This window comes from Cajanus cajan, chromosome 10 (assembly GCF_000230855.2).
Source record: "Cajanus cajan strain Asha chromosome 10, NIPB_CcT2T_4, whole genome shotgun sequence".
Taxonomy (NCBI): Eukaryota; Viridiplantae; Streptophyta; class Magnoliopsida; order Fabales; family Fabaceae; genus Cajanus; species Cajanus cajan.
The window spans coordinates 33641949-33655431 of NC_138526.1; the positions used below are offsets into that span (position 1 = coordinate 33641949).

The 13483-nt window shown below is 25.0% G+C and overlaps 1 long non-coding RNA gene across 1 annotated transcript; it reads left to right on the top strand.

Annotated features, from left to right (window-relative positions):
• Nucleotides 1-6918: 6918 nt before the first annotated feature.
• Nucleotides 6919-13132, top strand: LOC145952568 (uncharacterized). Its single transcript, XR_014429996.1, has 4 exons — nucleotides 6919-7443; nucleotides 8573-8684; nucleotides 10585-10803; nucleotides 12394-13132. It is a non-coding gene; the product is annotated as an uncharacterized LOC145952568 (long non-coding RNA).
• The last annotated feature ends 351 nt before the right edge of the window (nucleotides 13133-13483 follow it).

The window sequence follows — 13483 nt, forward strand, 5'->3', positions numbered from 1 at the left end:
GTTATCGGGGTCTCATTTATAGTGAGTTTTGTACATTGGACCATGAATATGTGTCATGCTATTCAATTAAAGTTGAAGTTTACTTTAGTATATGTAAATATATTAATAAGATTTATATTAAATATAAATATTTTAATAATATATATAAATATATATTGATAAAACTTACATTAAATATATAGATAAAAATGATTGAAATAAAAAAAAAATTATCGGAGAATAGCACGAATAAATTACCTAAGCAACTCTACTTAATTTTTTTTATCGTTTTGTTTTGTGACTTTACGATGTTTTGCACCGTTTAACATAATTATATCATGGTTAAACATTTTTTTAACCTATAAGTTCTTAGTCCTATTTTTAAAAACGTTCATTTTTTTTCTTTCTTTAAAAAAATGTCAAATTCTATGTTGTTACAAATTTTGCTAATTTAATGATGAAATTAGTTTCTCAATAATTACATTATTGATACAAGATATTTATTAATTTTGTTTATGATTAATTTTTAATAAAAAAATTTGTTGATCATCTTTGGTTAGATTTTGTTTCTAAATCACATATTTTTCGTATATAAATTTTAACTTTAAAATCTTATTTAAAGATATCAAGATCCAATATCACTTAATATAAAAAACCGAAAAAATTAGATTTGATCCTAAATATAACTAGATTAATAAAGTTAATAACAAAGATAAAATATAATATATTTTAAAAATAAAAATTAACATTTTTAAAATAAAAAATCAAAAACAATTTTTATATTTTTATAGAAAAAAGTTTAATTACATTTTTTGATGTTTCTAATATTTCAATCGAATAATTTAGTCTTTAAAATTTTAATCGAACAATTTGAGTAATTCAAATTTATAATTATACAATTTTAATATCCCAATTTTTAATTAAAAAATTTTAGTCTCTTAAATATAAAAGTTGTATGATTATTTATTTATCTAAATTACATATATTATAACTTTCATTTATGTATTAATTGACATATATTTATTATTATTAAAATTATTAATATATATAATTTAAATCAGTAAAAATTATTATAATATTTAAAAGACTAAAATTATATGATTATAATATTTTAAAAAAATAAAATTATTTAATTAAAATTAAAATATATAATTATGATATTTTAAAAAATTAACATTATTTTATAAAAAATTGAAAGATTAAAATCACACATGAAAGAAAAAGGTAAGAAAAATGCTTAATTTAGGATATTCTTTACTGAGATACTAGCATGCGACATGTCATGTGATGGTGTCTTCTAGGGTATTCTTTGGTATTATTTTATTTTCCTTTATTGGATTTCTACTCAATGATGTTAATTTCAAAGCCATGTTTAATGCAGTCCCCACAACCCCCACCATGTTGTCATGGCTTAAGTAAGCAATGACCATTCTTTCTTCATCTATTTATTTATGAATCTTATCCTTTTACAAAATGTCAATAAGTAAAATCTACTTTAAATTCTTCATTCATTTTTTTAAAACTTTTAATATCACTTAAGATTTAAGAACTTTTTTCATATTTATTTCAATGATAAAATTTAACTTAAATTTTTTAACTTATTTTATAAGCTTCATTTTTTATTTTTATGTAAGTGAAAATAATAAAAATATCTTTTATCAATAAGAATCGGTTCTTGAAGGATTTTATATAAGAACAAATTTTGTACCATGTCATTCACATTAGCATGTTTTAGAAAGGAAATTTTCAAAAGTTGATTCTTGAATTTAATAATACAATTAAAAACTTTTATTAAAAATGGTCTAACTAGTGTTTAATTTGTGGTATGTACAAAAACATAACTTTATTTTTTATTTTTATTTTATAATAATTACTAATATTTTAACTTACATATTATATATGGATTAAATGTTTATTATATATAAATAAATACTATATATATATATATCAGTACATAAATTATATTAACTAATATTTTCATTCGTACAATAAAAAATTAAATATTTATTATATTTAACTAATTTTTTATAATAAATTTTGCATACCAAGGAATATTAAATATTTTCTTTGAGTAAAACTCAAAAAAATACGTTTGAACTCAATTTACTCCTTCCATCTCGCTTTAAGGAAAACTCAAAAAATACGTTTTACAATATTAATGTGATATTAAATATTTTTTAATTATACTCTTAACCATTGTTAATGTATTCTTTAATTAATATATTTTTTAATAATTATTTTATTTGTAGGATCCAAAAGATTTAAAGACATATTAAAAAATCATGAAATGAAAGATATTAATTGTATTTTCTAAATATTGTGCAAAATTAATGTGAAATAAAATAGGACAGTAATTTTATGTATCTAAAAAGTTTAAATGAGTTAGATTTTAATAATTTATTAAAATTAAGATAGATCTCAATATTCTTTTAAAATGTGAGTTTGTTTGTTAAGAATTGGACCAACCGTTCTTCTTGACTACGTTTGACGGTGTTCCTCACATCGGTAGTAACTTTGTGTATTTACTATTTAATAGCGTCGTTTTGCAAATTTTAAGCATGTAGTTTAGAGTTGATTCACTTTTAAGTAAGGTGAGAGATTCGAATCTTATCTTGTGTATGTAGGTTATATCTTGGAACTAATCCTGAATACTCCAAGGACAAAAAAAAAACATGGTTTTGCAAATTTATTTTTCTGATTATACTTAATAATAGAAACAGTAATAACTAGCAATAATTACGAAATGATTAATAAAAGGAGAACTACAAATTTTACTACTAAAATGTAGTTCTTAATTTACTTTTTAATATATATAATTATGGTTAATTTTAGACACAGATATAATCACGTTGCCATATTTACAAAATGATTATATAAATATAATAAAAACATTGAATAAATATATTTCGTTATTTAATTATAGAGCTCGTGATTATTTTAAAAAGATTTGAAAAACTGACTTATATTATTAAATTTTTAAATTTATTCAGAATTTGTGAGAACCTATTTTGTTTAATATATTCATTTTATTAAATAAAATATTGAATGCTATAAAAATTATTTTATTTAAAGAAAATTTTTATTTATTAATTGTATAATTAAATATTTATTATTTTCTTCAATATATTTATTAATTATTTACAAAAAATAAATAAATTATTGATTGATATATAAAAAAGTTATGTATGCTAATTTTTTTCAATTCTCGAGTTCAAGTCTCAATATAAAAATAATATAATTGAAAATAGAGATCTCATTAAAGGTGATCATTTAACTAATAATAATAATAATAATAAAAGAAGAAATATGGACTTTTTTGTCTAAATATTATAATTTTATTTCTATGTAAGTGCTTAATTTTAGGTCTATTTTTTTAAACTAAATAAAATATTTCTAAACAAGTTTTTTTTAAAAAAAAAATATTTAAAAAGTAGATAAGAGTTACTTCTTAAAAAAAAGTAAAGTACTATTTTTTTTTCTAACTATGTCCTCCAACCTAATATTACCATACTCTCATAGGAATATGTTCATCGCAATTCAATAATATGGAAAAGTAAAGATAAGGTTGTAAAAATGAAAACAACATGTTATAGAAGTAATTAAGCCAACTAAATAAACACTACAAGAAATGTTATGTTACATGTAGTGACATACAAAAAGTGTCACTATAGGTACAATATATGTAGGTATATGTTTATTTGACATATAGTTACACATAATTTTAGTGTTGATTTTGAATGAGATTTAATAACATATTTTGTGTGTCACTATAGTTTATACCCACACTTTTTAATAATATATCAACATATATTGTAGTTATTGTGTGGGTAAAAGTAATTTTTAGTGACATCTATAGTGTCACTATAGGGTGTGTGTCACTGTATGATAATTTTGTTGTAATGAAAACATCATCAACATCAACTACTCAACAACAATCATATGCTCAACTCAAACAACACAAATAATCAACTTCTCATATAAACTTCACAACACTACAACTTTGTTTTTCAACATTCAACAACTTATCAATTTAGCAACTTGATATTATATTATGCAACTCATTGACATACCAACATATCAACACATGCAACTCAACGACACGACATTATATCAACATAACATCTTCACAACACTTATAACTTTATGTATCATCATACATTTTAACTAACAGATCTCTTATGACATAGGTGAACAATCTAAGTAGATTAACCTAACCAAACCAACATAACATGACTTTTTTAGCTTGCTAGGTCAACAACAAAGTTGGATATCAATCCATTTACAACTATCATTTAACTAACTATATATATGGAATTAACTTGTCAATTATCCTCTAAATATTATGCACCTTTTCAACTATTAATTAAGGATTTTACCTCTCGACTTGATACTTTACTCAATTTAGCTACTTCTAAACCAGTATAACTCGACCTTACTCTCATATGGTATCAACTAATGACTTAGAGAATACTCAACATTCCATTTCAAGAGGCAACAAACTCAAGAAGGACTTTTCAACATTTGGGTTTTTGTAGCACCACAACACATATTCACATAATGAGATATTTCAACTTTTAAAATAATACATCTCCTCTAGTCCTTATTTCCCTTAATTGTTTTATGCTTATATGTGTGTGTGTGTTAGAAGGGATCTATTTACTGTTAGAGTATGTCAATCAAGACTTACTCCATTCAATAACTCATTTTCTATATCAAATTTCAACGATCTAACTGTTGAAATTAAAGTTTTTAATGCATATATCAAGTTTGTAAAATTTTAAAAAAATTTAAAATTATTTGATATTTAATTTCATTAATTTAAATTGACATATAAAATATTTTTATGAGTATCTATCAATTTGAATGAATGAAACAAATGATTTTCAAATTTTAAAAAAATTTGCAAACTTGACCTATGTATTAAAAACTTTAATATCAATAGTTGGATTGTTGAAATATGATGTAAAACATGAGATATTAAACAAAGTAAGTCTTGGAAAGCTTACTCTTAGAGTAAACAAATCATTCTCTCTCCTTATATATATATATATATATGTGTGTGTGTGTGTACACATATATATTGGTACATATATCCATCTAATATAAATATAACAATTATAACACTACAAGAAAAATACAAAATAGCGACCGAAATTTTTCAGTCGCTATTTTGCGATCGAATTAGCGACCGAATAGAATAGCGACCGATTTAGCGACCGAAATTTTTCAGTCGCTATTTTGCGACCGAATAGGTTGGTAGCGAAAAAATCAGTCGCTGTTTAATTGTGTTTCATGAAAACACAATTTGCGACGGAATTAGCGACTAATATTGAATAAATTATCAAAAAAAATTGCGACCGAATTAAATTCGGTCGCTAATCCAAACTATTGAATTTTTTTAGCGACTGATTAGATTTCGGTAGCTAAAATATACAAAGTAACTTTTCCCATAGCGATTCTTCGGTCGCTAAATTTTTTTTTTTTTAATTGCAAATTCAATTGATGTGGTACTTTTTATTAAAATGTTAACATCAGGTCTCGATCCTTGGACGTCTAGGTTGTGGGCTAACGATGCTACCACCATGCCAAACTGATTCTTTAGCATAATATTGAATCTAATGTATATATATAGATATAATAACGAAGCTCATGAGTTAAACTTTGAGAAAGTAATTATTTACAAAAAGTGTATTTTGATTATAAAAAGTCTTTTCATTTTAATTTATTGTAAACTAATTATAATATTTAATTTTTCATCATTAAACAATAATAAAATTTATTTTTTTAAATTAATTATTTATTATAATACTTTTTGCCACCGTATTGATCAAAAAATTATTTTGAATTAAAATTTATTATAAAATTTTAGTTAATTCATTATCATTCACTCATTTTATTAAAAAATATAAAACATAAATAATTTTTAATTAATTTAATAAAATAAAAACTTTAAAATATATATCTAAAATCGGTAACAATTTTTTAAATACAAATATTTAATTAATTTTAATATATACTAAATTTAATATTAGAAAATTTATTATGATTTTAGTTATAATTTTTATTATCTTGTAATTTAATATTAGATTTCTTTTGATTATAAAATATAGTAAATAAAATCTAAAATTTGTATCAATATTTTTGATAAAAATATTTAATTAATTTTAATATATAATAAATTTAATATCAAAATATTTATCTGGATTTGAATTATAATTTTTATAATCTTTTGATTTAATATTAGATATCTTTGATTATAAAACATAATAAATAAAATCTAAAATCTGTAACAATTTCTTTGATACAATATTTAATATTAGAATATTTATTATAATTTTAGTTATGATTTTTATAATCTTTTGATTTAATACTAGATTTCTTTTGATTATAATATTTTAGTATATTTCATTTGAAATATCAGTTAAAATATTTAATTATTTTTTCATTTTAATTTATTATAAAATAACTAGAATATTTAATTTAGCATCATTAAAAAACAACTATTTAGTATATATTTCATTTCATATGTTTTGGAGAAGGTATAATTAATCGAACTACCATTCAAAAAGTATAAGAAGATGTTCAACGAAAGTAATATTTTTTAGAAAATATATAGTTTATGTAATTAAAATAGTGTATGAAAAGGAGCTATATAAAGACGGAAGGAAGTAGTATTTTTTTTAAAGAAGATATAGTTAACTGTAATCGATAATTAACAAGAATTTGTGATTAAATAAAAATATTTTTAAGAAGATATAATTAATATATTTAATTTATTTTTTAAAATTAATATTTTTATGTTATTTAATTATTTTCTATTTAATAAAATTAATTTTATAAAAGTAACGTTTCCTTTTCACTTAATTGTTTTTTAAAAAATTAACATTTTTTACTTAATTTTTTTTCCCTTTTCATTTAATTATATTTAACTTAATTAATTAATCTTTAGAACAAAAATATATGTCTCTGCATATTCAGAAAATGGGAACATCCATTATTAGAGCTTATATATTACTTTAAAATTTAATTAAAATACATTGATCATATATATATAATTTATATATTTTAAATATCAATTTATATAAATTTTAAATATAATTTATATATTCAATTATAATATTTATCTATATAATTTATTATAAATTTTAATTATTTATGACAAATATTCAGCCTAAATATATTTTGAAATACTAAATTATATATATTATCTATATATAATAAAATAATAAAAATAAATTATAGAAATATGATTAAAAAAATAATAAACATGATAGGTGAAAAAAACGAAGGTTAAAAAATATATTTAATAATATTTTTTAAAAAAAGAATAAAGGAAATGTATTTAATAAAAAAGGGTGCAAGAAACACAAATAAAACGGACTTAGAATTAGGGTTTGGAGGGTTTCGTCACCGGCGGTTTCGAGCGGGTTGAAGGCGGGGTCTCTGTCGACGTCGCAGGATTTGGTAAGGAATCCACTGTGACTTATAATGTGTGTTTTTTAAACCCTAAACCTATCATTATAAGTTTTCCTCCATATTCACTCGCATTATTAAGAAGAAATGGATTCTTGATATTAATTATCTTAATCTGTATCTTTTTCTTGCACACGTGTGTGTGAGCCTTGAATTCTGGCCTTTTTAGCATTCTAGTATTGTCGAAATAGATGTTGTATTTTTCATGATTCAAGAACATGAATTCTGACGCCACTTTGTTTTTGGTAAAAAATAGTACAGTAGAGAATAGTCGCATTTTGTCTCGTTACATTGAATATTGTGTTTTGATCGATTTGTAAATCATAAATTCCAGAGTGAAAAATTTGTTTTGGGACTTGAAATTTCAGTTAGCATTATGCATAAAAAGGCCAAGCATGATACAGTAACCTTACGGAATTGCTCTTAGAGGAGCCCAATTCAGTAATTTCCTCCCTTGTTTTAGCTGTGATGTTAGAGCATTGGTTTGGTTGGAACTTGAAACTTCAGTTAGCATTATGCACAAAAAGAAATTACTCATGTTTCGTATGCATGATACATCCAAAGTTATTGCATTTAGTTTTCAGCTGTTGGCTATTGAAAGTGAATAATAGAAGTTATCACATTTAGTTTTGACTTGGCAGAACTGTACATTTTGTAGTTTTAAGTTTATACGAAAGAATTTATGCGAGATGAGGCTCAGATGTTTTATGCAGCTGATGCCCTTGCAGAGGAGATAAAATGCCTATACAAGCCTTTTTATGGTGTAAAGATTATAAAATGATTGGAAAAGTATTGAAGGTTCTCTTTTATAGCTCCTTTTTAAAACAAGATAACATTTTAAGTGCATTTTTGTTTCCCTTTGATGTAAAATTTTAATCAAATTAAAGTCTTGCTTCAATAACTACTTTTGATTTTCGCTGTGCTGACAAACGAATTCTTATTTTAAAACATTTGAGATATTGTCCTAATTAATATCAACACAGTGTGGCCCCTGTTTCCAAGAAAATGATTTTGTTTTTTTTTAACCCATTTCTCTTTCTTTTATTTCATATTTTTATTTTTACTCCGATTTTAACATTTAACTCCGATTTTATTTTTGCTTATCTTAATAATGAAACAGCCAACGCATCAGCAACTAATTATAGAAGCTGGAGCCTTGCCCTGTCTTATAGATTTGTTAAGGAGACACAAGATTAAGACCCTTGTCAGGTTTTTCTCCACTTTCTCACCAGGTTGGCTTAAATTCACTTAGTGCTTCTTTATATTTCCCCCTTGTTCTTCATGCTTGATCTCAGCCATATGATTTGCATATCTATCTATAAAAATGCATACAATATAGGTATGAATGAGACCAAATATTGTGTCAGTTTCAGCAACCTGTGGGTATCATATCTGTCCCAATAAAACAAGTGAATCCTCTTGTACATTTTAAAATAGAATCATAGTTGCTACTATCAAAGATACACCACAAAAATTAATATTGCAGGGTTCATAATAGACTACACAGTATAGAAAATAGCTGTCCACAAGGATAATACGGAAGTTGCTTTTTATATTTTATGACAGACAACCAAAATACCTTTCATACAGTATAGAATAATTATAGAAGCTGGAGCCTTGCCCTGTCTTATAGGTTTGTTAAGGAGTCACCTGGAGAGATCTATCCGTAACAGTGACTCATTACATGTAATGGAAACCATTGTTGGACTTAGACCACAACAAAAACAAGTGTTGTTGTTTAATCAGGGTCCTCTGTTAACGAAGCCATCATAAAAATATTAGCATATAATCTTCAGACAAATATTTATACAAATGTTTAGTATAGCTCATAAAAAAAATGACATATTCATAAGTCGCTTTCAGATAACTTGAGAAATAAAACAACTTAATCTTATTCTCTTTAGAGATATATACCTCGGCAATTCTTTTGTCAAAATCTCATCAACTAGAGCTTATTTGGATTAAAAATTCAAGGACTAATAATTTGAGATTATATACATAATTAAAGTCATTTTAAATTGATTATATATATATATATATACAAGACTTAATGTATTTATATTTTTATTTCTCAAATATCATAATTATACAATTTTAATATCAAATTTTAATTTGATAATTTTATTCATTAAGTATTATAATTGTATAATTTAAAAGATTAAAATTACTCAATTAAAAATTAAAAAATCAAAATCGTACATAATTCTTGAAAGACTAATTTTTTTTTATTAAAACTTTTAAGAATTAAAATTATATAACTGTAACACTTAAAAAGAAATGAAAAACATAATTAACCTATATATAATTTTTTTTTTTGGATAGAACTCAAATGTTGCTCCAAACAAAATAAAATAAACAATAACGAGTTCAATGATATACTACCCAATTATTCTACACTTGAATGAATCATTGTAAAGCAATACATTAAAACATAAAATTTGAATCTGGGTTTTCACTAGATTGAACTTATTCTATATTAACCTTGACGACTTCGTTTAGAGGAAATATCCATTAAACATGAGTCATAGATTTCACTTGATTCAAATTTGGGAAAGCTTCCAAAGATGTATGCAGACATAATCTAGTTATGATAGTATATCAAGATGACAAATTGTTGTTGCTAAAAACAATTTTATTAATTTGATTTAAAACATACTTTTCAGATTTAAATATAAGTAGAATTAATTAATTTGTTCACTATTTAAGAAAAGAGTCGATAGAAATAAATATTATTATTTTTTACAATCTTCACAAAGGAAAAGATCAACGATGCTCCATCTGGATTTGGCCATATTTTAGTTTTGTCATGTAAATATTGAGTTTTTGTTATAACATGATTTATTTATGTTAAAACTTATATGCACACACATGTTTTCTTATGTGTAGATAATTTTTATCATATATATATACAATTATTGTTGTATATATTATACAATAGCTACATTGGTGATGATTGTGCATTTTTGTATCTTAATTATACAATAGCTTTTATAAATATTTATATATTAGTTTAGCCAATTTTAGTAGTTAGTGGAGATTGTATTCACTTTGCATACTTGAATTTCAAGTACATAGGGTCTAAACTCATTATTTTGACTTTGTTATTAAGCTTCAACCTATGATAAGTTGTAGGTAGTTTGCATCAATGGAAATTCCCGAGAATCGAAGGTGGATGTATAATAGATTGGATGCTACTAAACGTTTGAAGGTTGAGTTTGTAAACGGAGTAGCTGAGTTCCTAGAGTTTGTTACTAGTCAGGAGAAATTTCATAACCAAGGCAATGTCAAGAGATGTCCTTGTGTCAAATGCAAATGTAAAAATTTCAGGACTGTGAAAGAAGTTTTGTGGCTGTAAGTTCCTCTCCATGTTCTGTTTTATTCTGTAATTTTTGTTGACTTTCCTTTTTGTTTGTGATCAATTTTGTCTTGTGATGTTGTTGATGTGTGTGACTGTTGTATAGTTACACATTAGGCATGCCACTGGCCATGTAGTGTTTATTTTACTTTATAGTTATCACCCTAGCAATTATAATTAAAAATCTGATTAGTTTTTTATAGTCTTCTTTTAAAATTATTTTCTAACAATTACACATTTTAATACAAGTTCACTCGAATCCATTATTTAAAAAAAACGAGAAGAAATGCTAATTAAGAGCAAAGTAGTGGTGGAATCAAGGTTTGAGATTTATGAGAGGTGGGGCTGGAACCGTGAAATGGTTCTTAGAGCATTTCAAAAGTTTCCCAATTTTATGAAGTTGTCAGAGGAGAATTTTACCAAAAAAATGAGTTTCCTTGGGAAGGATATGGGTTGGCCATCAGAAGATATTGTTGAATATCCTCTAGTTGTAGCGTACAACTTGGAGAAGAGGATTATCCCTAGATTCTTGGTAATCAAAATCTTGAAATCAAAAGGTCTGCTTGAGAATAATGTGCACTTTAGTGGCATTATTTGCATAACTAATGAAGATTTTTTGGAGAAATTTGTCGACAATTTTAAGAAAGATTTGCCTCTCTTGCCAGATGTCTACAACAGTTTGATTAATGAACAGAATGTAATATAAAATATAGTCTTTGAAGGCTTTTTCTGGTGATTGTCCTAACTTACAATCTTTCTATTTCAGGGCTAAATTGAACTCTTGATTCTCACTGGCTTTCACTTTTGTGTCTGTATTTTGAGTTTTATTTTCCTTGGGTGGGAAGAATTTTGGTCAGATTTATAGCATGTTGATTTTACAATCAAGTATATAAATCCAATTTTTGGTGATTTTAAATTCAATATATTGGTTTATTTATTTCTGTTGATAAAGCACAACACATAAAAAAAAGAGTGCTGTATTTTGTAGGCCTGGTGTAATTATGTTGAATTTTGTCTTGATTGTTGCCCTTTTGTTTTAAATATGTTTATCTGTTTTGAGAACATTTGATTCGGCTCTTGTACTGTTATCACATAACCATTTTATACTTTTTGCAATTCTTTTTTTTTTATACCAAAAGTGACATGTGATAGACATGTCTACACTAAAACTTCCATAAACTATATTGATTGTCTTGGAGGAAGCCCCTGGTTATTTGTTAGAGCATGTGGTGGGGTTCAATAACCAAACCTTATTAGTTTATTTCAATGGAATCAAATTGTGATTAATTGTTCTACCATTACCATTTTTTAATAAATGAAGTAATGGTTTTTTACGTTTTTATGGTGTAGCCCCTTCAACTTAAAATTGTAACTCTCTTGTTAATGCATGCTGCTCCTTGGAATCATGGATATATATATGGATTTGAACATTTGCCAATTACTGGTAACTTTATGCTTTTCACAGCGTCAGAGAGTAGCTAACAGTTAGTTAGAATAGCTAGGTGGTTACTGTTGTAGAAGTAGGAATTATTTAAAATATTATTTCCTTGAAATTTTTGTTGAAATAATATTTTTTATTTTTTTAGGAGAAATATAAGGAGCGTCTAATTGAAGTCAAGCAACAAGCTACACAGGATGACACAGAGGGCTCTGCTTCTATTTGTATTAGTGATAATGAAGTTTATTTGCAGGTGGTTAAAAAGAATCCGAAGGGAAACTTGTATGGGCTTGCTGGATTGACTGATGATTTCATTCGCTCAACACTTCCACAATCTTCTAAGTCACAGCCATCACCAGTCACTGCAGGGGTGGTTGAAGAAATGCAAAATAGGATAACTAAATTAAATGCTGAGCTTGCTGCAAAGGAAGCAAAGGAAAAAGCATTGGAAGAGCATATACGACAGCATGATGAGCAGATGCAGTATATACTATGCCATCTCAACATTGACCCTTTAAGGCCAACCCCTCCTGCACCGAGTACTACCCCAGATGATCCTGACCATGTTGTTGATGATGCTCTTGATGACTTAGCAGAAGACCCTTAATTAAGCTTCTTTAGTTTACTTGTTTCAGGATATTTTATTGTATTTGACTATTACTTTGTTCAAGTTTAAACGTTTTATGTTATTATTGTGTTTTTAGCATACTATATTGACATACTTATATTTTATTAAGTTTTCACTATAATATAAATCTTCTTCGATAAGATTTTGTCTTTTAGTATGTTCTAGTTTATTATTATAAATTAATAAATATATTGTTAATTTCATATTCGTTAACAGGTATAAATTTATAATTAAAAAAGAATTTAAAAATACTGGTATATTTTAGCGACCGAAATAGTGACCGATTTTATCCGAATCTATTTCAAGTTTTTAGCGACCGAAATAGCGACCGATTTTATCGTACCTATTTCAGTTTTTTTAGCGACCGAAATAGCGATCGATTTTATCCGTACCTATTTAAGTTTTTAGCGACCGATTTAGCGACTGATTTATAAAATGTTTTTATTAAATAAATACAAAAATTAGCGACGAAAATTGTTACCAAAAAATTCGGTCGCAAAATTGGTCTCTAGAAGTTAGGAGACCAAAATTTTAGCGACGGATTTTTATTGTCTAGCGACTGATTTTTCAGTCGCTAAATTGCGACGGAAAAAATTTCGGTCGCTATTTG